The sequence below is a fragment of the Rutidosis leptorrhynchoides genome, chromosome 9, assembly GCF_046630445.1.
Source record: "Rutidosis leptorrhynchoides isolate AG116_Rl617_1_P2 chromosome 9, CSIRO_AGI_Rlap_v1, whole genome shotgun sequence".
Classification (NCBI taxonomy): Eukaryota; Viridiplantae; Streptophyta; class Magnoliopsida; order Asterales; family Asteraceae; genus Rutidosis; species Rutidosis leptorrhynchoides.
In genome coordinates this window covers 252,606,056-252,628,109 of record NC_092341.1, presented here as the reverse complement: position 1 = coordinate 252,628,109, position 22,054 = coordinate 252,606,056, and the positions used below count along the sequence as shown (strand labels likewise).

Genomic DNA, 22,054 nt, shown 5'->3' with positions numbered 1-22,054 from the left:
AGCATGTAAAATTAAAATACATTTGTTTCTGGTTAAACTGGTGTTCCTATCACAAACAGACTGAAGCATCCCATTTTGGCATTTTACCATATCACAAACATTTATCAGACATTTAACATTAAAATTTTAATTAACATTAACATAACATACTATATTAAAGTAAACAAGATAAAAAAAAGAGAAGATTTTATGCAGTTACAGTTAAGGTCCTATTTGAAGACCTCATGCCATTAATAGCATTCTGTATTTGGGTATACCGATATTAACAACATAACACCAATGGTAGAGAACTGATATGGCCTAAATGCAGTGCTGAAGCCATGATGGAAACCCGCCTCAGTTGACTACTTGACCACTGCAAGTGTTCACGGACCGGTGGTTAATCAGCAAATTCTTGTTTTCTGCCTTTTCATGTAGAGGTGTTGCTCACGAACATTTCTATATTTTTTTACAAAAGAAAAAAAAAAGTCAAATACAAAGACGCATAATAATATGAATACAGTTGACAAAGGTCAAATCCAGTTAATAAGCTTGCAGACCCTTAGCTAACTGTGTTAAACATGTGTTAAACATCTTCATGAGCTTGTCCCGGTGACGTTAATCTCTGATTCACTTGCTAAAGGACAGATTTGGGTTAACGAGCTCTCGGACACATCGGATGTGGAGAGAATACATGTTCTTCCTTTTTCTTGTGACTTTGTGCAGGAGTTAAACGATTCTGTTTTGAAGGATGTTCATTTGGGTGACCTTCCAAGGGATACGGGAGTTTGTTTCGGTTCCTCTGTTTTGGGTGATGTTGATCAACTTGTTGATAGGGCTGTAGTGGTTGATGTGGATGTGCCGTCGTGTCCTGTGGTTCAGTCCGAGCACCTTGCTCGAAGTGATGGCAATTTTGTGTTTGGAAATTTTGAAGTTGAGAGTTCTTCTCGAGTGAATAAGGGTCCTCATACGAGTGGCATAAGCAATGGGTGTAAATCTACTAAATGTGCAGGTTTGGGTTTGGATCGGTCTCCCTCGGTTACGTTTTCTGTAGACAAGGTTCAAACGGCTTTGGATTCTTATGGTTTTCGAAGTCGCAAAAGGGCTCGTTGTTTAACTTTAGGTGATCATGATGTAGTTTCGGAGAATTACAAAATGGATAATGGGGTTTGTGGTTCGAATCGTGTTACTGATTTTCTGGAGGTGAATGGTGTTTCTGCTGTTCATCCGGTTGGCAACCTGATGGTGGAGGATGATGGTTGTCCTCGGGTCGATTTGGGTCAAAATAGACAGGGACTGGAGATGGGCCGAGAGACAGATGTGGGTTTTGGGAGTCTTGATGGGTATGGGTCTGGTTTGATGGGCCTAGATGAAGGTAAGATATCGGGTAATGCTACTAGTATTTTTGAGGAGGTGGCGAAAGATCTTGAAGGATGTATTAGGGTAGAAGGTAAACTGCTTAATTCGAAGATGCTTCCGAAACAAATAGTGAGGAAGGGGTTTAAGGTTAAGAAAAGAGGTACTATGAAAGGTTAACGTTGAAGGTTTATGAAGTATGTGTTTCGGTTATCAGTTAGATTGTTTGTTGGTCCTTTTTTTCGTTCTTATGTTAGTTTGTTAGGTTTCTTGTAGTAGTTGTTTAGTCTTATGTGGGCCTCGTTGCCTATGTTGTTTCTTTGTTGCGGGTTTTCATTTTATTGATGAAGTTCGAGTTTTATAAAGTTAAAGTTTTTGCACAAAAAAAAAAAAAAAAAAAAAAAAAAAACCTACTATACAAATTTCATTGATTTTATGTAAATAATGGTTAGCTTCTTTGCCTTTATACTACCATTAGTGTGCTACGTTCTGCACTTAATGCTCATCTCCGACTTGTATGCATCAGACAAGAGGTTTGTTACCTTTAGTGTCAGCGAAATAAGATATAGTTTACCAAATAAGTTTCCTCACAGTATGTATATGTATCTGGTGTGACGACTAACTTTACATGAACCCGCGATTAGTTGCCAAGCAATCCGGGTCAATCTTTGGAGTTTTCTACCTAGTGTGTGGGTCACAAATGAGAGTATTCAATGCGAAAATTTGCCGTTAAAAAAAAATGGATCATAGATTAGGAAATATACCCAACTCATATAAAAGTTCCTTCCATACACTTTAAATAATGTTAGCTCTCCAGTCTCCTCAGATCAACCTGCATTCGAAAAGTTAAGATAATACATAATATTATTTTTAAGAACCCCGTGTAACAAATATTGTGAATTAACAAAGAACCAGGTTAGCATATAGCCATATAAATAATACCTAAATAAGGTAAGCTAACAAATAACCTGGTGGCAATCCTAGAGTAGAGTAGTAAACATCAGGTGGTTTTTTCCCCTCAACCAGATTAACAAAATCCCCTCCTAAGCTGAAAAGGCTAAAAACATTAAAAAAAAAAAAAAAAAAAAAAAAAAAAAAAAAAAAAAAGTCAGCATTCTATAAATGATGGATGGAGCTCGAAAATACATACTAAATTTGAAAATGAAGATCTATAAATGATTAACATCTACAGATGAAATAAAGGAAATATGAACATGAACCCATATTGTACGGCTACACAACCAGCCCAATTTGACACTACTAAAGATAAGAAGTTAATATACATCACTTACAGTAGAGTATGGTGGATAAGCATATAAGATATTCTTGGGAAAATTACGGTCTCACTAATTCCCACCACCCAGCCCAACAATAACAGTAAAGAAATAAGAACAATACACAACACAAGATTTAACGTGGAAACTCCAAAACAGGAGAAAAACCACCGGCCCCCAAAGAAAAAAATACACTATATCACAAATTGTTACAATGACATAGACGACTCTCTTAAGCCAACTACACTCTCCAAAATATTTAACTAATACAACTTTCAAACAAGGGTAAAAAAGAAAGAAATAATCAAATACTTAAAGTGTATTGATTGGTGCAATTTGGAAGTGAGGCTTAACACTCCTTTTATAACCAAGTCACCCCCCTCCCACTTCTTTCTCCCACCTATGTGGGATAACATCCATTTACAAATACAAAGCAACCATATCCATTTCTTCTAACCATGTAACAACCCAACCCGTATTTCCATACGATAAATTTTTTTTTTATAATACACATTTACGCGCCAATTAAATATGTAAACCATTCCACAATTCCATTTAAACGTACATCAATTTAAATGTTTACAAAAGGCATAAAGGCCATTAATTAAGTTCAATACAAGTTTGACCCACTACAACGATAGTTTATAATCCAAATGACACTCGAGCATGGTTTGGGGCTAAACTACCCAAAACGGCAGGCCAACTTCAAAAGCTATCCCAAAAGCAACCCCTGTCAACATAAACGGGAGACCACTAATCCAACCGTATGCCCTTACCCTTGTCCAAGCCGGAACCTATAAAATGGTAAACAACGAGAGGGTAAGCAAGGCTTAGTGAGTGCAACAATTATACATACATATATATAACCTACTTACTTGCAAACACTCACCAAATCCGCATACATACTAGTTACATAATTAACATACCTTTCACATGTATAACGCTAAGTACCACGATTACAAGGCTAGTATAATAATAGCATATAACACAACAATACAATATGCTAAAACATAAGTATAACGATGATGTTCACAACATCCATAGTACTCAAGATCCCAAGGCTAGCCCAACGAATGGTATCGTCAACATCGAACTTAAATCCCATTCGCCTACATTAATGTGGTATCGTCAACACCGAACTTTAAACCCACATATAAGGTATCGTCAACAACGAACTTTAAACCCTCATCAACGTCACTAAATAATCGTATGGCATCGTCAACATCGAACTTTAATTCCATACGTATGAGGTATCGTCAACAACGAACTTTAAACCCTCATCAACAACAATATACTCTAGGGTATGGTATCGTCAACAACGAACTTTAACCCATACCTCACAAGTAAATAAATTATATACATGCATATATAATTATTCCACTCACCTTATCGTCTTCGGTGAATTAGGAAGTAAGCTCGCAAACTTCAAAGTAAAGCACCTATTACATTATGCATATAATTAACACACCATCAAGTTGAATTAAATGTCAACTTCTAACACCCGAGCATTTAATGGCCCGAGCATTAAATGACTCATCTACACCAACCACCCAAAATTGGTCAAGACTCATTATAATCACTAAAGCTAGTGAATTAAAGTCCGTTACTCTTCAACTAGCACAACCTAGGGTATTTCTCACCCATTTTACCCAAATTAGGTCAACTTTGACTCATGTGACCCATCTAACACTTAAACACATAATTTTGGTCAAACATGACCCATTTAACATCTCTTTCAACTTTGAACAAGTGTTTTAATGCTTACAACACCTTTGACACTTACAAACCTCATTACATTAGACCAAAACCCTAGATTATGATAATTAGGGTTTCCTTTCAACAATCTAACCCAAGATCCACTCATTTATCCCTCAAATGGGTCATACAAACCCCACATAAACCAAACCCTAGCTTAAACAAAATAAAACTCAAAACATAAAGAGTTACCAATACAATCATAACGTAGCTAGAGACGTAGGGAGCAACTTTAAAACTTGGATTCGGGTGAGATTTGGTCTCCTTCTTCTCCGAGTGAGCTTTCTCTCACTAAACCCTAACTCTCTCTCTCTCTAAATTGAATGTGGTGTAGGTGAAGATGTGTTAAATGAGTTAGGATAACTCATTTATCAGTTTTCTAGATCTAAAACTGTCCACAAGTGAAAAGACTTAAACACCCCCAAAGATGCCATTTAAATTGGGTCAAATTTGTCAAACAGCGACATCTGTCGCGTTTCGCGACAACCTGCCGCGTAACGCAACGCCTAAACGCGACAAACCACAACAGAACGTGATAACCTTGATAGAACTGGGTTTCTGAATCTGTCGCGTTTCAGCCTACTTTGTCGGGTATCGCGACGCACCAGGACGCGATGAAACCCATTCAGACGCGACAGAAGACCTGATCAAACCATTTTCCATTATTTTCACACATTAAACTAAAATAAACGATCATAGATGCAATAATAAACGTACCCAAGGTTAATTACGCACCTTAAGTCATATTCGAGGAAAACGGGATGTTACAACTCTCCCCCACTTGAATCGGAGCGCGTCCTCGCGATCCAAGCCGCATGACAAGAGGGTAGGTAAACCAACATGAATTCTTCGGGCTCCCAAGTAAATTCGCATCCTTTACTACGACGCCATTGAACTTTAAAAGTTCTCACTTCTTTATTTCTCAACCTTTTGACCTTCTCATCGAGTATAGAAATCAGCTCCTCAATATACTCTAACTTATTGTTTAGCTCAATTTCGTCTAAAGGAATCCAAGAAGAATCATCCGCAAGACACTTACAGAGATGGGAAACATGGAATGTATCATGGATCCCCGCAAGCTCTTCGGGTAATTCCAAACGATACGCAACTTCACCAACACGAGCTAAAACCTTAAACGGCCCAATAAATCGAGGAGCTAACTTTCCCCGTTTTCGAAACCGAATAATACCTTTCCATGGCGAAACCTTAAGCATCACCATATCACCTTCTTGAAATTCGATCATTCGTCTACGCTTGTCGGCATACGACTTTTGTCTATCTTGCGCCTTTTTTAAATGGTCCTGAATAGTATCGATCTTATTATTCGTCTCCAAAACCAAATCGGTACTCTCGATTTCTCTTTGACCCACTTCACCCCAACAAATTGGAGTTCGAAACCTACGCCCATAAAGCATCTCGTAAGGTGGCATTCCGATACTAGTATGATAACTATTATTGTACGAGAATTCCACCAAAGGTAAGTGCTCATCCCAACTACCACCGAAATCGATAATACACGCTCGTAACATATCCTCCAAAGTTTGATTCGTACGTTCGGTTTGACCGTCCGTTTGAGGATGATATGCCGTGCTTAACTTCAATTACGTACCCATATCTTCATGAAACTTCTCCCAAAATCGAGATGTGAAACGGGTATCTCGATCCGAAATAATAGATATAGGAACCCCATGTCGCGAGACCACTTCCTTGATAAACAACTTAGCCAAGGCCTCCGACGATATCGCTTCTTTAATGGGAATAAACAAAGCACTTTTCGTCAAACGATCAACTATCACCCAAATTGTATCAAATTGGGTTCTCGCCGTCTTAGGCAACTTTGTAATGAAATCCATGGTAATGTGCTCCCATTTCTATTTCGGGATTTCTAACGGTTGCAATTTACTATACGGCTTTTGGTGTTCGGCCTTTACTTGCAAACAAGTAACACATTGTTCAACATATTTTACAACATCACGTTTCATGCCCGGCCACCAATAATCCTTCCTCAAATCATGATACATTTTCGTCGCGCCCGGATGAATGGAATATTTTGATTTATGTGCTTCATCAAGTAGCACCCGTCGGAAATCACCCATCTTAGGCACCCACACCCTTCCTTGAAAAGACAACAACCCACGCGGGCCCATAGTAATGAACTCCGATTGGCCCACGATTCGCTCCGTATGCTTGTTGTGAACATAAGCCTCTATTTGAATCTCACCAAGCTTCTCTAGAAAATCATTGGTAATAATCAAATGTAACGATCCCACTTTTATCGCCGGATGTTGACTCTTTCGACTCAACGCATCCGCGACAACATTCGCCTTACCCGGATGATAAAGTATCTCACAATCATAATCTTTCACCACATCCATCCACCTACGTTGGCGATAATTCAAATCTCGTTGATTAAAGAGATGTTTCAAACTCTTATGATCCGAATAAATCGTACACTTGACACCATACAAGTAATGGAGCCAAATTTTTAACGCATGCACCATCGCCGCCAACTCAAGATCATGAGTTGGATATCTCGTTTCGTGTTCCTTCAATTATCGAGAGGCATAGACGATGACTTTACCTCTTTGCATAAGAACACACCCGAGCCCATGGCGAGAAGTATCACAATAAACCGTCATATCTTCCACACCTTCTGGCAATACTAACACCGGAGCTTGACACAACTTCTCCTTCAACAATTGAAAAGCAATTTCTTGCTCGTTCTCCCAATTAAACCTAGCATTCTTTCTTGTCAACTTCGTCAATGGAGAAGCAATCTTAGAAAAGTCTTGGATAAATCGAAGATAATAATCGGCCAATCCGAGAAAACTCCGGATTTCCGTAGGCGTAGTCGGTTGTCTCCAACTCTTCACCGTCTCTATCTTCCCCGGATCTACTTGAATGCCGTCTTTGTTCACAATGTGACCAAGGAATTGAACCTCCGTTAGCCAAAATTCACATTTGGAGAGCTTAGCATACAACTTCTCCTTTCGTAACGTCTTCAATACTTCACGCAATTGACGTTCATGTTCGTTCACTCTTCGAGTAGACTAGTATGTCGTCAATGAACACAATCACCGACTTGTTCAACATGGGTTGGCACACCCGGTTCATAAGATCCATGAATGCTGCCGGTGCATTCGTAAGACCAAAAGGCATTACCACGAACTCAAAATGCCCATAACGCGTTCGAAAAGCCGTTTTCTCAATATCTTCCTCACGGACCCGCATTTGGTGATAGCCGGACCGTAGGTCAATCTTTGAGAAATATGTCGCACCTTGGAGTTGGTCAAACAAATCGTCAATCCGAGGCAATGGATAACGATTTTTGATTGTCACCTTATTTAACTCCCGATAATCGATGCACATCCGCATACTACCATCCTTCTTTTTCACGAATAAAACCGGAGCGCCCCACGGCGAAGCACTCGGTCGAATAAAACCCTTCTCAAGCAACTCTTGGGTTTGATTTAACAACTCTTGCATTTTCGTTGGTGCTAAACGATAAGGAGTTTTAGCAATGGGAGTAGCTCCCGGAACCAACTCAATACGAAATTCAACTTGTCTTTCCACCGGAACACCCGGTAACTCATCCGGAAAAACGTCTTCGAATTCACTAACTACCGAAATTTCACGAATGGGTGGTGGCTCATTACGAGTATCAACAACATGGGTAAGAAAAGTCATGCCACCACTAACAAGAAAACGGCATGCCCGTGCAAAAAAACATATCGGCACAAGTCTCCTCCGTTTATCACCGTGAATAATTATCTCTCCCCCACTTGGGGTCTTCACATGAATAGATTTCTCATGGCACGTGATATCGGCTCTATTACGATTGAGCCAATCCATACCAACAACGATGTCAAAATCGCCCAAATTCATAGGGATGAGATCAATTTTAAAGTTTTCGGCACCAAAAACAACGTCACAATTCTTACACACATCGACCACTAGCACCGTCTTGCCGTCCGCTATTTCGACTTCTACCGGATGACTTAACTTAGCTAATGGTCTATCAAGTTTAGGCACAAATTTTGGAGACACAAACGACAAATTTGCACCGCTATCAAAAAGAATCCTTGCCGGATTAGAATTAACCAAGTAGGTACCTGAGACAACTTCGTTGGATTGCTTGGCTTCGTCGTTAGTCATCAAATAGTTTCGCCCTCGAGCCGTACCCGCCGCCTTCTCTAGCCTTTTAACATTATCGTTGTTCAAATCGGGACACTCTGACTTTCGGTGTCCTTCTTTGTTGCAATTAAAACAAGTGAGCTTGTTTGTTGAATTTGGCTTCGGACAATCTCGAGCCATATATCCACGTACCACACAATTGTAGCAAGTAGGGACAAAGTTTCCAAAACCACCGGTAGCGCCCTTCTTCACACTATTGACACTTTCGGAACCCTTTTTGTTCTTGTTCTTTTTATTTGAAAAGTTCGAATGACTCGGACCTTCAAACTTTCTTTTTGAAAAAGTGAAATCGCTTTTTCTTGGAACCTCCGGCTCAAAACCGCGAGCCAACTCGAATAGCTCTTCAAAAGTCTTAGCCATACCCCGACTAATCTTACCCTGGAACTCGTCGTTCAAAGTACGGAAGAAATCTTTCATTAGCTTGTGATCGTCACCAACATATTCCGGGCAAAAGAGAGTCTTTGCCAAAAAGGTAGACTTGAGAGTAACCAAGTCCATTGAACCTTGTTTCAAATGATGCAACTCGTCCCGGATTCTATCAAGGTCGGAAGGAGTTCGGTATTCTTGGAAGAATTCCTTCTTAAACTCCTCCCATGTCAAGCTCATGCATTGCTCTTCACCATATAAATTGATTTTATTGTCCCACCACAACTTGCCTTCTTCACGTAGCATGCTAGACCCATATCTCGTCTTCTTTTCGGGAGGACATTCCGCGGTACGAAAAGCTCCCTCGATATCGGAAATCCAACAAGTGCTTTTCAATGGATCCCTCACCCCATTAAACATCGGAGGTTGAGTATCCTTGAATTTCTTGTAGTGGAAGTCCCGCCTTCCACCCCCACCATTACCTTCACCCCCTTCGCCTCGAGGATAAATGTTTCTAGTTTCCAAAGCCTCCTCTATTGCGGCTTTCATTCGTTCATTTATCATTTCGGTCACTTGTCCATCAACCGACTCTTGGAAAACCTTTCGAACGTCGTCAAGAAATTCCTTTTTTAGTCTTTTAAAGATGGCCTCGACCTTGACCGTGAATTCGGGGTCCTCGCTTGTACCACCGATATCGTTATCGTGTCCGTTTCTCGTCTTCATTCTATAAAACGGAAAAGGTTAAACCATGAACGAAAAGGCACAACATGTAAGTATAAACATACGTACCACACTACCCCATCTTGCTTAACAATCGTCGTACATTACTCGTTTGACACAATTTTCACCCGTAATAACGGTAGCTAATCGTTGTTAGGCGAGCACGTCGCATTAACTCGCTAGTACAACGTCCGTCTTGCTTGATGATTGCTAAACCCAACACAAAACAATTAGTACAAGGTTAGTTCACATAAACCAAGGCACTAACAATTCCTGATTAGACCCAAAGTCCTACAAGTCCCGCATAAAGCGCTCACCAATAAAGCCCAAGTCTAGGCACCTATCTCAAGTCGCCTAAATCCCTTAGACCATGCTCTGATACCACTTGTAACAACCCAACCCGTATTTCCATACGATAATTTTTTTTTTATAATACACATTTACGCGCCAATTATATATGTAAACCATTCCACAATTCCATTTAAACTTACATCAATTTAAATGTTTACAAAAGGCACAAAGGCCATTAATTAAGTTCAATACAAGTTTGACCCACTACAACGATAATTTAAAATCCAAACGACACTCGAGCATGGTTTGGGGCTAGACTACCCAAAACGGCAGGCCAACTTCAAAAGCTATCCCAAAAGCACCCCCTGTCAACATAAACGGGAGACCACTAATCCAACCGTATGCCCTTACCCTTGTCCAAGCAGAAACCTATAAAATGGTAAACAACGAGAGGGTAAGCAAGGCTTAGTGAGTGTAACAATTATACATACATATATATAACCTACTTACTTGCAAACACTCACCAAATCCGCATACATACTAGTTACATAATTAGCATACCTTTCACATGTATAACGCTAAGTACCAGGATTACAAGGCTAGTATAATAATAGCATATAACACAACAATACAATATGCTAAAACATAAGTATAATGATGATGTTCACAACATCCATAGTACTCAAGATCCCAAGGCTAGCCCAACGAATGGTATCATCAACATCGAACTTAAATCCCATTCGCCTATATTAATCTGGTATCGTCAACACCGAACTTTAAACCCACATATGAGGTATCGTCAACAACGAACTTTAAACCCTCATCAACATCACTAAATAATCGTATGGCATCGTCAACATCAAACTTTAATTCCATACGTATGAGGTATCGTCAACAACGAACTTTAAACCCTCATCAACAACAATATACTCTAGGGTATGGTATCGTCAACAACGAACTTTAACCCATACCTCACAAGTAAATAAATTATATACATGCATATATAATTATTCCACTCACCTTATCGTCTTCGGTGAATTAGGAAGTAAGCTCGCAAACTTCAAAGTAAAGCACCTATTACATTATGCATATAATTAACACACCATCAAGTTGAATTAAATGTCAACTTCTAACACCCGAGCATTTAATGGCCCGAGCATTAAATGACTCATCTACACCAACCACCCAAAATTGGTCAAGACTCATTATAATCACTAAAGCTAGTGAATTAAAGTCCATTACTCTTCAACTAGCACAACCTAGGGTATTTCTCACCCATTTTACCCAAATTAGGTCAACTTTGACTCATGTGACCCATCTAACACTTAAACACATAATTTTGGTCAAACATGACCCATTTAACATCTCTTTCAACTTTGAACAAGTGTTTTAATGCTTACAACACCTTTGACACTTACAAACCTCATTACATTAGACCAAAACCCTAGATTATGATAATTAGGGTTTCCTTTCAACAATCTAACCCAAGATCCACCCATTTATCCCTCAAATGGGTCATACAAACCCCACATGAACCAAACCCTACCTTAAACAAAATAAAACTCAAAACATAGAGTTAAGACTTACCAATACAATCACAACGTAGCTAGAGACGTAGGGAGCAACTTTAAAACTTAGATTCGGGTGAGATTTGGTCTCCTTCTTCTCCGAGTGAGCTTTCTCTCACTAAACCCTAACTCTCTCTCTCTCTAAATTGAATGTGGTGTAGGTGAAGATGTGTTAAATGAGTTAGGATAACTCATTTATCAGTTTTCTAGATCTAAAACCGTCCACAAGTGAAAAGACTTAAACACCCCCAAAGATGCCATTTAAATTTGGTCAAATTTGTCAAACAGCGACATCTGTCGCGTTTCGCGACAACCTGCCGCGTAACGCGACGCCCAAATGCGACAAACCACAACAGAACGTGATAAACTTGACAGAACTGGGTTTCTGAATCTGTCGCGTTTCAGCCTACTTTGTCGGGTATCGCGACGCACCAGGACGCGATGAAACCCATTCAGACGCGACAGAAGACCTGATCAAACCATTTTCCATTATTTTCACACATTAAACTAAAATAAACGATCATAGATGCAATAATAAATGTACCCGAGGTTAATTACGCACCTTAAGTCATATTCGAGAAAAACGGGATGTTACACAAAACTATAACCAACAAATCTCCACCTTTTGGATAGAAGAAGATAACCATGCTTCCACTTTGCAAAAGAAACCGACGTAGATGCTTCCTCGACGACAACTTCAAGATCCTCATCTTCATGCCGCTGACATTACCTCTAACCCAAGAAATAAAATTTGCATCCTCATCGAACATTGTCAAGACCCGACAATCATTGTCATAACAGACAATCATAACTCTAAACAGAATTATCATACTCCACCATAAAGAGTATAGCACTTAGAATATCACATTCCAAACATTTTATATCAGCACATGTTGTATACCCAGCTGAACTGTTATGGTGCAACTTCCTGTTTGGCTTTCCCTGAAAGTTTCATCAGCTACAACATCCGTTTCCACCACACAACCTGCATAAACGCCAAACCAATGCCCATGTGCAATTGTGGAACCACTAACGAATATCCCTTTCCATGGTGGGACACACTATGAGGATGACGTGACTTCAGAGGAATTCGTCACTCTTCGTAACAACGGAGACAATGTTAGCGTCTTTGGAGCCATTTTCCGGATTAGCTCCATCGAGAAAATTAACCCTTACATGTCCAGTCTTCCCGCACTTCCAACATGTCAGATTCTTTCTAGAGTTTCTCTTCTGCCTATCCGAACACAACAGTACCGTAGCTTCTGATGACGAGACCTCGTTACCTTCCAACCTTTTCTCCTCGGATAGGAGCTTGCTAGTAACATCTTCAAACTTCAACGTTTCTTTCCCGTACATTAGAATAGGTTTCATGTGCTCATAGGACGATGATAAAGATAATATCAACTTCAACGCTTTATCTTCATCATCCGTTTTAACTCCAATAGCCTCCAGTTCTGAAACAATCCCGTTAAGAATACTTAGATGATCTAAAATCTTTGAACCCCCATCCATACGCAGAGTATGAAATTGTTCTTTAAGACACAACCGATTTGAGATGCCCTTACCCTGGTACAACTGCTCAGTTTAACCCAAAGCTCATTTGCCGTTGATAACCCGTGCACATTTGCAAGCACGTTCTTTGCAAGATACAAACGAATCGCACTTGCTGCCCTCAAATCCATATCATCCCATTCTTCTTCATCGAACTTACTGCTAGAATCACTACCGGGAACAAAGGTGGGTTTACCTTTCAATGCCTTGTGTAACCCTGACTGAATCAACACATCCTTGACTTGAACCTGCCATAAGCCAAAATTGATCCTCCCATCAAATTTCTCTACATCAAACCTCATTGGACTGAACTTCGACATCGTATTCGTATCCTATAAACAACACTTTCTCTGATTTTGCTCATGTTTCGACTGGCCGACAGATGTAGTGGAGTGGCGCACAGGATCCGTTAAATTGGAAAATCCAACACTCGGTCCAGTACAAATTCTAGACACCACTTACTCCGAATCAGAAAAAATATTGTCTAACCAGATACCCTATACGATCAATAGAACTCGTTTCTGATGTGGACGATCCACTCCCGTGGCAACCACAGAGCATACTCCGACTCCTATAACCGAGACCCCCGTCAAACCTGACGCTCTGATACCAGTTGTTGGGAAAATTACGGTATCACTAATTCCCACCACCCATCCCAACAATAATAGTAAAGAAATAAGAACAATACACAACACAAGATTTAACGTGGAAACTCCAAAACAGGAGAAAAACCACCGGCCCCCAAAGAGAAAAATACACTATATCACAAATTGTTACAATGATATAGACGACTCTCTTAAGCCAACTACACTCTCCAAAATATTTAACTAATACAACTTTCAAACAAGGGTAAGAAAGAAATAATCAAATACTTAAAGTGTATTGATTGGTGCAATTTGGAAGTGAGGCTTAACACTCCTTTTATAACCAAGTCACCCCCCTCCCACTTCTTCCTCCCACCTATATGGGATAACATCCATTTACAAATACAAAGTAACCATATCCATTTCTTCTAACCAAAACTATAACCAACAGATATGATTGAGCTTCCTAATGCTTCAGAGAGATTCATACATCTACACAAGCATTAAATGGATCCTAAATACCATTTTCATAAACGAATATCATCCGAATGTTTATAGATGAAATCTTAAATATATATTTAAGAAATATCTAATCCACGCTTGATCATATTCGGGAGTATCTCGTCTACAGAATGGAGATCGCCAGCTAAGCGAAACGCATACAACATCACCATATAAAGCTGATGATCAGGAAAAACGCCATTAACAAACATCAAATTGAAAACAATCTTAGCTTCATTCGTGAATTTTCTTTTGCACAACCGATTAATAATCGAACTATAATCTCTAATTGTTACATTAAATCCCATCTTCATCATTTCTAAAAACACAACCAATGCTCTATTCACATCCCCCTTTACATAATGTGCTTTAATAAGTATAGTATACGCTGCTTTTTTTAACCGAAAATTACCCTTATGTAAATTTATAAACTGTGACAACCCGGAAATTTTCGACCAAATTTAAACTTTAATCTTTATATATTCCCGACACGATAAGCAAAGTTTGTAAGTTGAATCTCAAGAATTTTAAACTGTGTTCATACACTCATTTAACCTCGACCAAATTCCAATGATTCACAAACCATTATATGAACGAACATGATTATATATGTATATGTGTATATATTATAACTTGAAAACATTAACAAAGTATTAGACGTATAATACTTTATATAAACATATTTGTTTCAAAATATATTCTAATAGTTATCAATGGAATTAAAAGATGATGTCAAAAGATTGAATTATTAGATACATTGAATTATAATTATGAGTCTCTATTAAGAGGTCCACTATAATTTGAGAAATCTATTCTTTTTAACGGTATTCAAAATAATTGGTAAAGTGATTTATTAGTGTAGTGACCCGAACTTTTCCATGTTTATATATATTAATTGAGATTGACATTTACATGATTAAATGTTTCCAACATGTTAAGCAATCAAACTTGTTAAGACTTGATTAATTGAAATAGGTTTCATATAGACAATTGACCACCCAAGTTGACCGGTGATTCACGAACGTTAAAACTTGTAAAAACTATATGATGACATATATATGGTTATATATATAGTTAACATGATATTATGATAAGTAAACATATCATTAATTATATTAACAATGAACTACATATGTAAAAACAAGACTACTAACTTAATGATTTTGAAACGAGACATATATGTAACGATTATCGTTGTAACGACATTTAATGTATATATATCATATTAAGAGATATTCGTACATCATAATATCATGATAATATAATAATTTAAAATATCTTTTGATATTATAAACATTGGGTTAACAACATTTAACAAGATCATTAACCTAAAGGTTTCAAAACAACATTTACATGTAACGACTAACGATGACTTAACGACTCAGTTAAAATGAATATACATGTAGTGTTTTAATATGTATTTATACACTTTTGAAAGACTTCAAGACACTTATCAAAATACTTCTACTTAACAAAAATTCTTACAATTACATCCTCGTTCAGTTTCATCAACAATTCTACTCGTATGCACCTGTATTCGTACTCGTACAATACACAGCTTTTAGATGTATGTACTATTGGTATATACACTCCAATGATCAGCTCTTAGCAGCCCATGTGAGTCACCTAACACATGTGGGAACCATCATTTGGCAACTAGCATGAAATATCTCATAAAATTACAAAAATATGAGTAATCATTCATGACTTATTTACATGAAAACAAAATAACATATCCTTTATATCTAATCCATACACCAACGACCAAAAACACCTACAAACACTTTCATTCTTCAATTTTCTTCATCTAATTGATCTCTCTCAAGTTCTATCTTCAAGTTCTAAGTGTTCTTCATAAATTCCAAAAGTTCTAGTTTCATAAAATCAAGAATACTTTCAAGTTTGCTAGCTCACTTCCAATCTTGTAAGGTGATCATCCAACCTCAAGAAATCTTTGTTTCTTACAGTAGGTTATCATTCTAATACAAGGTAATATTCATATTCAAACTTTGGTTCAATTTCTATAACTATAACAATCTTATTTCAAGTGATGATCTTACTTGAACTTGTTTTCGTGTCATGATTCTGCTTCAAGAACTTCGAGCCATCCAAGGATCCGTTGAAGCTAGATCCATTTTTCTCTTTTCCAGTAGGTTTATCCAAGGAAATTAAGGTAGTAATGATGTTCATAACATCATTCGATTCATACATATAAAGCTATCTTATTCGAAGGTTTAAACTTGTAATCACTAGAACATAGTTTAGTTAATTCTAAACTTGTTCGCAAACAAAAGTTAATCCTTCTAACTTTACTTTTAAAATAAACTAAACACATGTTCTATATCTATATGATATGCAAACTTAATGATTTAAAACCTGGAAACACGAAAAACACCGTAAAACCGGATCTACGCCGTCGTAGTAACACCGCGGGCTGTTTTGGGTTAGTTAATTAAAAACTATGATAAACTTTGATTTAAAAGTTGTTATTCTGAGAAAATGATTTTTATTATGAACATGAAACTATATCCAAAAATTATGGTTAAACTCAAAGTGGAAGTATGTTTTCTAAAATGGTCATCTAGACGTCGTTCTTTCGACTGAAATGACTACCTTTACAAAAACGACTTGTAACTTATTTTTCTGACTATAAACCTATACTTTTTCTGTTTATATTCATAAAATAGAGTTCAATATGAAACCATAGCAATTTGATTCACTCAAAACGGATTTAAAATGAAGAAGTTATGGGTAAAACAAGATTGGATAATTTTTCTCATTTTAGCTACGTGAAAATTGGTAACAAATCTATTCCAACCATAACTTAATCAACTTGTATTGTATATTATGTAATCTTGAGATACCATAGACACGTATACAATGTTTCGACCTATCATGTCGACACATCTATATATATTTCGGAACAACCATAGACACTCTATATGTGAATGTTGGAGTTAGCTATACAGGGTTGAGGTTGATTCCAAAATATATATAGTTTGAGTTGTGATCAATACTGAGATACGTATACACTGGGTCGTGGATTGATTCAAGATAATATTTATTAATTTATTTCTGTACATCTAACTGTGGACAACTAGTTGTAGGTTACTAACGAGGACAGCTGACTTAATAAACTTAAAACATCAAAATATATTAAAAGTGTTGTAAATATATTTTGAACATACTTTGATATATATGTATATATTGTTATAGGTTCGTGAATCAACCAGTGGCCAAGTCTTACTTCCCGACGAAGTAAAAATCTGTGAAAGTGAGTTATAGTCCCACTTTTAAAATCTAATATTTTTGGGATGAGAATACATGCAGGTTTTATAAATGATTTACAAAATAGACACAAGTACGTGAAACTACATTCTATGGTTGAATTATCGAAATCGAATATGCCCCTTTTTATTAAGTCTGGTAATCTAAGAATTAGGGAACAGACACCCTAATTGACGCGAATCCTAAAGATAGATCTATTGGGCCTAACAAACCCCATCCAAAGTACCAGATGCTTTAGTACTTCGAAATTTATATCATATCCGAAGGGTGTCCCGGAATGATGGGGATATTCTTATATATGCATCTTGTTAATGTCGATTACCAGGTGTTCACCATATGAATGATTTTTATCTCTATGTATGGGATGTGTATTGAAATATGAAATCTTGTGGTCTATTATTATGATTTGATATATATAGGTTAAACCTATAACTCACCAACATTTTTGTTGACGTTTTAAGCATGTTTATTCTCAGGTGATTATTAAGAGCTTCCGCTGTCGCATACTTAAATAAGGACGAGATTTGGAGTCCATGCTTGTATGATATTGTGTAAAAACTGCGTTCAAGAAACTTATTTTGTTGTAACAAATTTGTATTGTAAACCATTATGTAATGGTCGTGTGTAAACAGGATATTTTAGATTATCATTATTTGATAATCTACGTAAAGTTTTTTTTAAACCTTTATTGATGAAATAAAGGTTATGGTTTGTTTTAAAATGAATGCAGTCTTTGAAAAACGTCTCATATAGAGGTCAAAACCTCGCAACGAAATCAATTAATATGAAACGTTTTTAATCAATAAGAACGGGACATTTCAATTAGAACGAACAAAAGTGTCAATTAACGGGAACTAGACAAGGGTTAGTGGAGATTCCCGTTTGATTTTCAATTTATGCTTTACAATAATTGTCTCGTGACTTTTGATAGGATAAACTATCAAACTTGTATATTAATTAACGTGGAAGTAAAATTGTAGAATATAGATAACTTAGAAGATGGATATCGACAAGTTAAGTAAATTAACGTGTTACATTAAAATGATTTTATATGTTTATCTAACCTTTAGACGTTATATCACGTGGCACCAACAAACGTTAAAAACTTGAAATCTATTAAAAGTATATTTAATCTTACTTTTCTAAAACATTTTTTTTTACGATATAACAACTTCTTCTATTTTAACCTTTTAATAAAATGATTATTTTATATATTTAGTTTTAGAAAAACAAAGTTATCATATTTGATTTAAATGTATAAAAACGTTTCAGTTTAAAAAGAACTTTATTAACTAGGACGTTTTATAGGATAATTTGTATATGACTTTTGATTAAGCGTACTTTATTAATTTAAAATATTATCTGTACACCTATATTTATATATATATATATATATATATATATATATATATATATATATATATATATATATATATATATATATATATATACTTACATATTTAATTCTAATATCTAATTTATATTTTATAATTTTAAATTATTATATAGTCCTGCATTAATATAAATGTATACATGTTTATTTACAAACATTTGTTCGTGAATCCTTGGGAATTTAGTCAGAGGGTAATTGATTACATGAATATAGTTCCAAAACTTTTGAGGCTAAATATTACAGACTTTGCTTATCGTGTCGGAATCATACATAGATTAAGTTTAAATTTGGTCGAAAGTTTTCGGGTCGCCACAGAGGCCGATCAAAATCGCCCGTTGCGAAAACATTGCCGGAAATATCTTCTTACTAAACATTTCAACGTAAAGTTTACTCGCCATTTTAATGTCACATAGTTTGCATAGATGATATATGATGATCGAATACATGACATCATCGGGTTTCAAACCGACTATTTCCATCTCATACAACAAAAACAAAGCTTTTTCAACAAGGCCAATCTTACATAAACTACTCACCAAAACGCTATACGATATATAATTTAGGTTATATCCATTTGAAATCATCTCGTCTCGCAAATTAAGGCTTTCATCAACTTTGCCAGCCTGGCAATACCCGCATATAAGTAACGTATATGTAATACTATCGGGCTTCAACCCGTTTATCACCATTTGTTGAATTGAATTAAGTGCCCCGTTTATTATACCGAGTACATGAAAACCTTTAGAAATCGTGTTGTATGTTACTTTATCGGGCCTCACACCATGTTTATCCATGTCATACGTCAATTTCAACTCGTCTTCAATTGAACCCGCTAAACATAACCCATTAATAAGAATATTATAACTGAATGTATCAGGATGTACTCTAAACTTCAACATTAAACACAAAATCGATTGCGCGATATCAACAAAACCCAATTTAGAGAAACTTGACATAATAGTATTGAACGAAACAACGTCGCTTGTTTCGTGAAGATGGGTCACCACTTATTGCATCATAGATTGTTTACACAAAGCATCTATAAGTATGGAGTTTGTTTGTTTGCTCGTGTGGACCCCACTTTCTTTGATGTCGTTGTACACGTCCAAGATGATATTAGAGTGTCTTAAGTTATATAATAAGCTGTTGTAAGTCAATATTGATGGCTGAATATTCAAATCTTTCATCTTAGCTATAACGTAAAGAGCATCGTGAACCATCTCTAATTTAGCGTATGCAAAAGCCAACATGTCCCAAACGATTTCATTAGCATCCCAACCCTTAAATTGCGATGAAAGCAGCTCACAATTTGAAGGCCCTGAGCCAGCACCTATTATAATATACAACAAACACAAATGTTGATCAGCATGTACAAAAATATTACTCCGTATATAACAAATATTCTTCATATACATTTGGAAGCAATTCAGTAATTGAACCTCACAAATGTTCCATTCTCATGTTTGCAACAACGACCATGTGTAACATTCAAGAAAGTACGTTGCTAGTAGAATTTTTCTAATGACAACGCTTAGGGCTCTCATTAAGGTGCATTAAGGTGTTGTACAAAGTGGTTCATGTTGACTTTTACCTGATAGTTAACGACAACCACAAGGGCTGTCATTAGAAAAATCCTAAACATTGTACTAGTTCAAGCACTTTTAGTAAGTTTAATAGCTAAATTCACTAATGTGAAGGTCAAGGCAATTCCTACAATTTTCATCTACATATATATTAGATTAACGAAAAAGGTACCATCTTGTTGCAGCATTTGAATGAAACTCGAACGCAATGACTTAAGCCGTCGCTGACTAGCCAACGAATGAGCAATAACAAACTGAGAAACTTTCGAATGCTGAAATTCGTACTCATTCTTCAACGATTCGGGCATTATGTCAGCATACGCCCCACAAATTTTCCCTTCCTTCACCAATTCCGGCTGTTTCAGGTTATCCAAATCGTTACTTTTCGTTTCAACCAAATTGATCTCCTTATTCAAATTGTGTACCAACTCCAGAATTTCATCAGTATCTTCTTCTGTAGATACAATATGTTCAGCTGCAGCTGAACTACTAGCACAGCCCTTATAACACCCATGTAATAAACCTAAAGAAACCTTAAAACTCCCAAAATTAGAAACACCCAAGATACAATTTTGTCGAATACCCTTGACTCCAAATGATGAATTATGATATAAGTGTAGCACAAAATGTCTAATTTGTGTAAAAAATTCTGTATCTTTATATATTTTTATGTCAGTAAGGGCTTTTAACTTGTTTATTGAAGCTCGGTTACAAGGTTTTCTCTACATGCTAAATTGAACCTATTTATTAAAATCTTGAAGAAAAATAAATGAATTTGTAAGTAAGTATGCATAGAGAATAATTATAGGTCGAAATAATACCAGGATTCTAAAGTTAAGTCTTTGAAACTGAGGGGTTTTTGTTTGTGTGGGAGGTGAAGTTATGGAAGCGTGGCGATAAACCCAGCCAAAGCAACTTTTGTTTATATTCCTACTCGAATAAAAAATACTCGTATTCTTCATTCACAAATTGACATTCACAAATCGATTTAAAATCGAAAATTGCTAGTTTGATTTTCGATGGATTTGCACCGGAGGTGATATCGTCTTCAAATTGAACGGCGGCAATTATTGGTGGTGGTGGGATAGCGAACGGCGGTGATTATTTGTGGTGGTGGGAACCAGCGGCGGTTGTTTGTGGTGAGTACCACCAGTTATCGAAAACAAACACCTAACAGGGATGGAGTTTGCGACATAGAAGATGAAGGGAAGGCTCCTTTTTATTTACGAATTGACTACGCAGTTATGTGGAAGTTAAAATTGCTACTCGTATATAATTGAAACAGTTCAAGTTTATTTTTTTATTTTTTATTTTTTATTTTTTATTTTTTTTTTTTTGGCAAAAAACAGAAAGATAGAATTAAGAACCAATTCAAGCCATTAAATTGATGGCTTTAGATCTTACACAAGTAGCCCTCTTGTAGTCCATTTATAAACATGGATTAGAGGCTTAAAAGACAATACCATGATAAGAAAAATACATTGAACTGCAAACGACCTCGTCTGATAAACGTGACTAAAGCCTCGGCCTTGCGATTAAAGAAGATTAACGGATTTGAAACCCAAATGTAGAGTTGATGAGGATGACATTACTTATCATTAGTAGCCCATTCAAACGATTTAACCTCTACTTTCTTAACAATTGTATAACA

The 22,054-nt window shown here is 36.6% G+C and overlaps 1 pseudogene; it reads right to left on the bottom strand.

Moving 5' to 3' along the window:
- Positions 1-269: 269 nt before the first annotated feature.
- LOC139868692 (uncharacterized) lies at positions 270-21,631 on the bottom strand (annotated as a pseudogene).
- Positions 21,632-22,054: the final 423 nt, after the last annotated feature.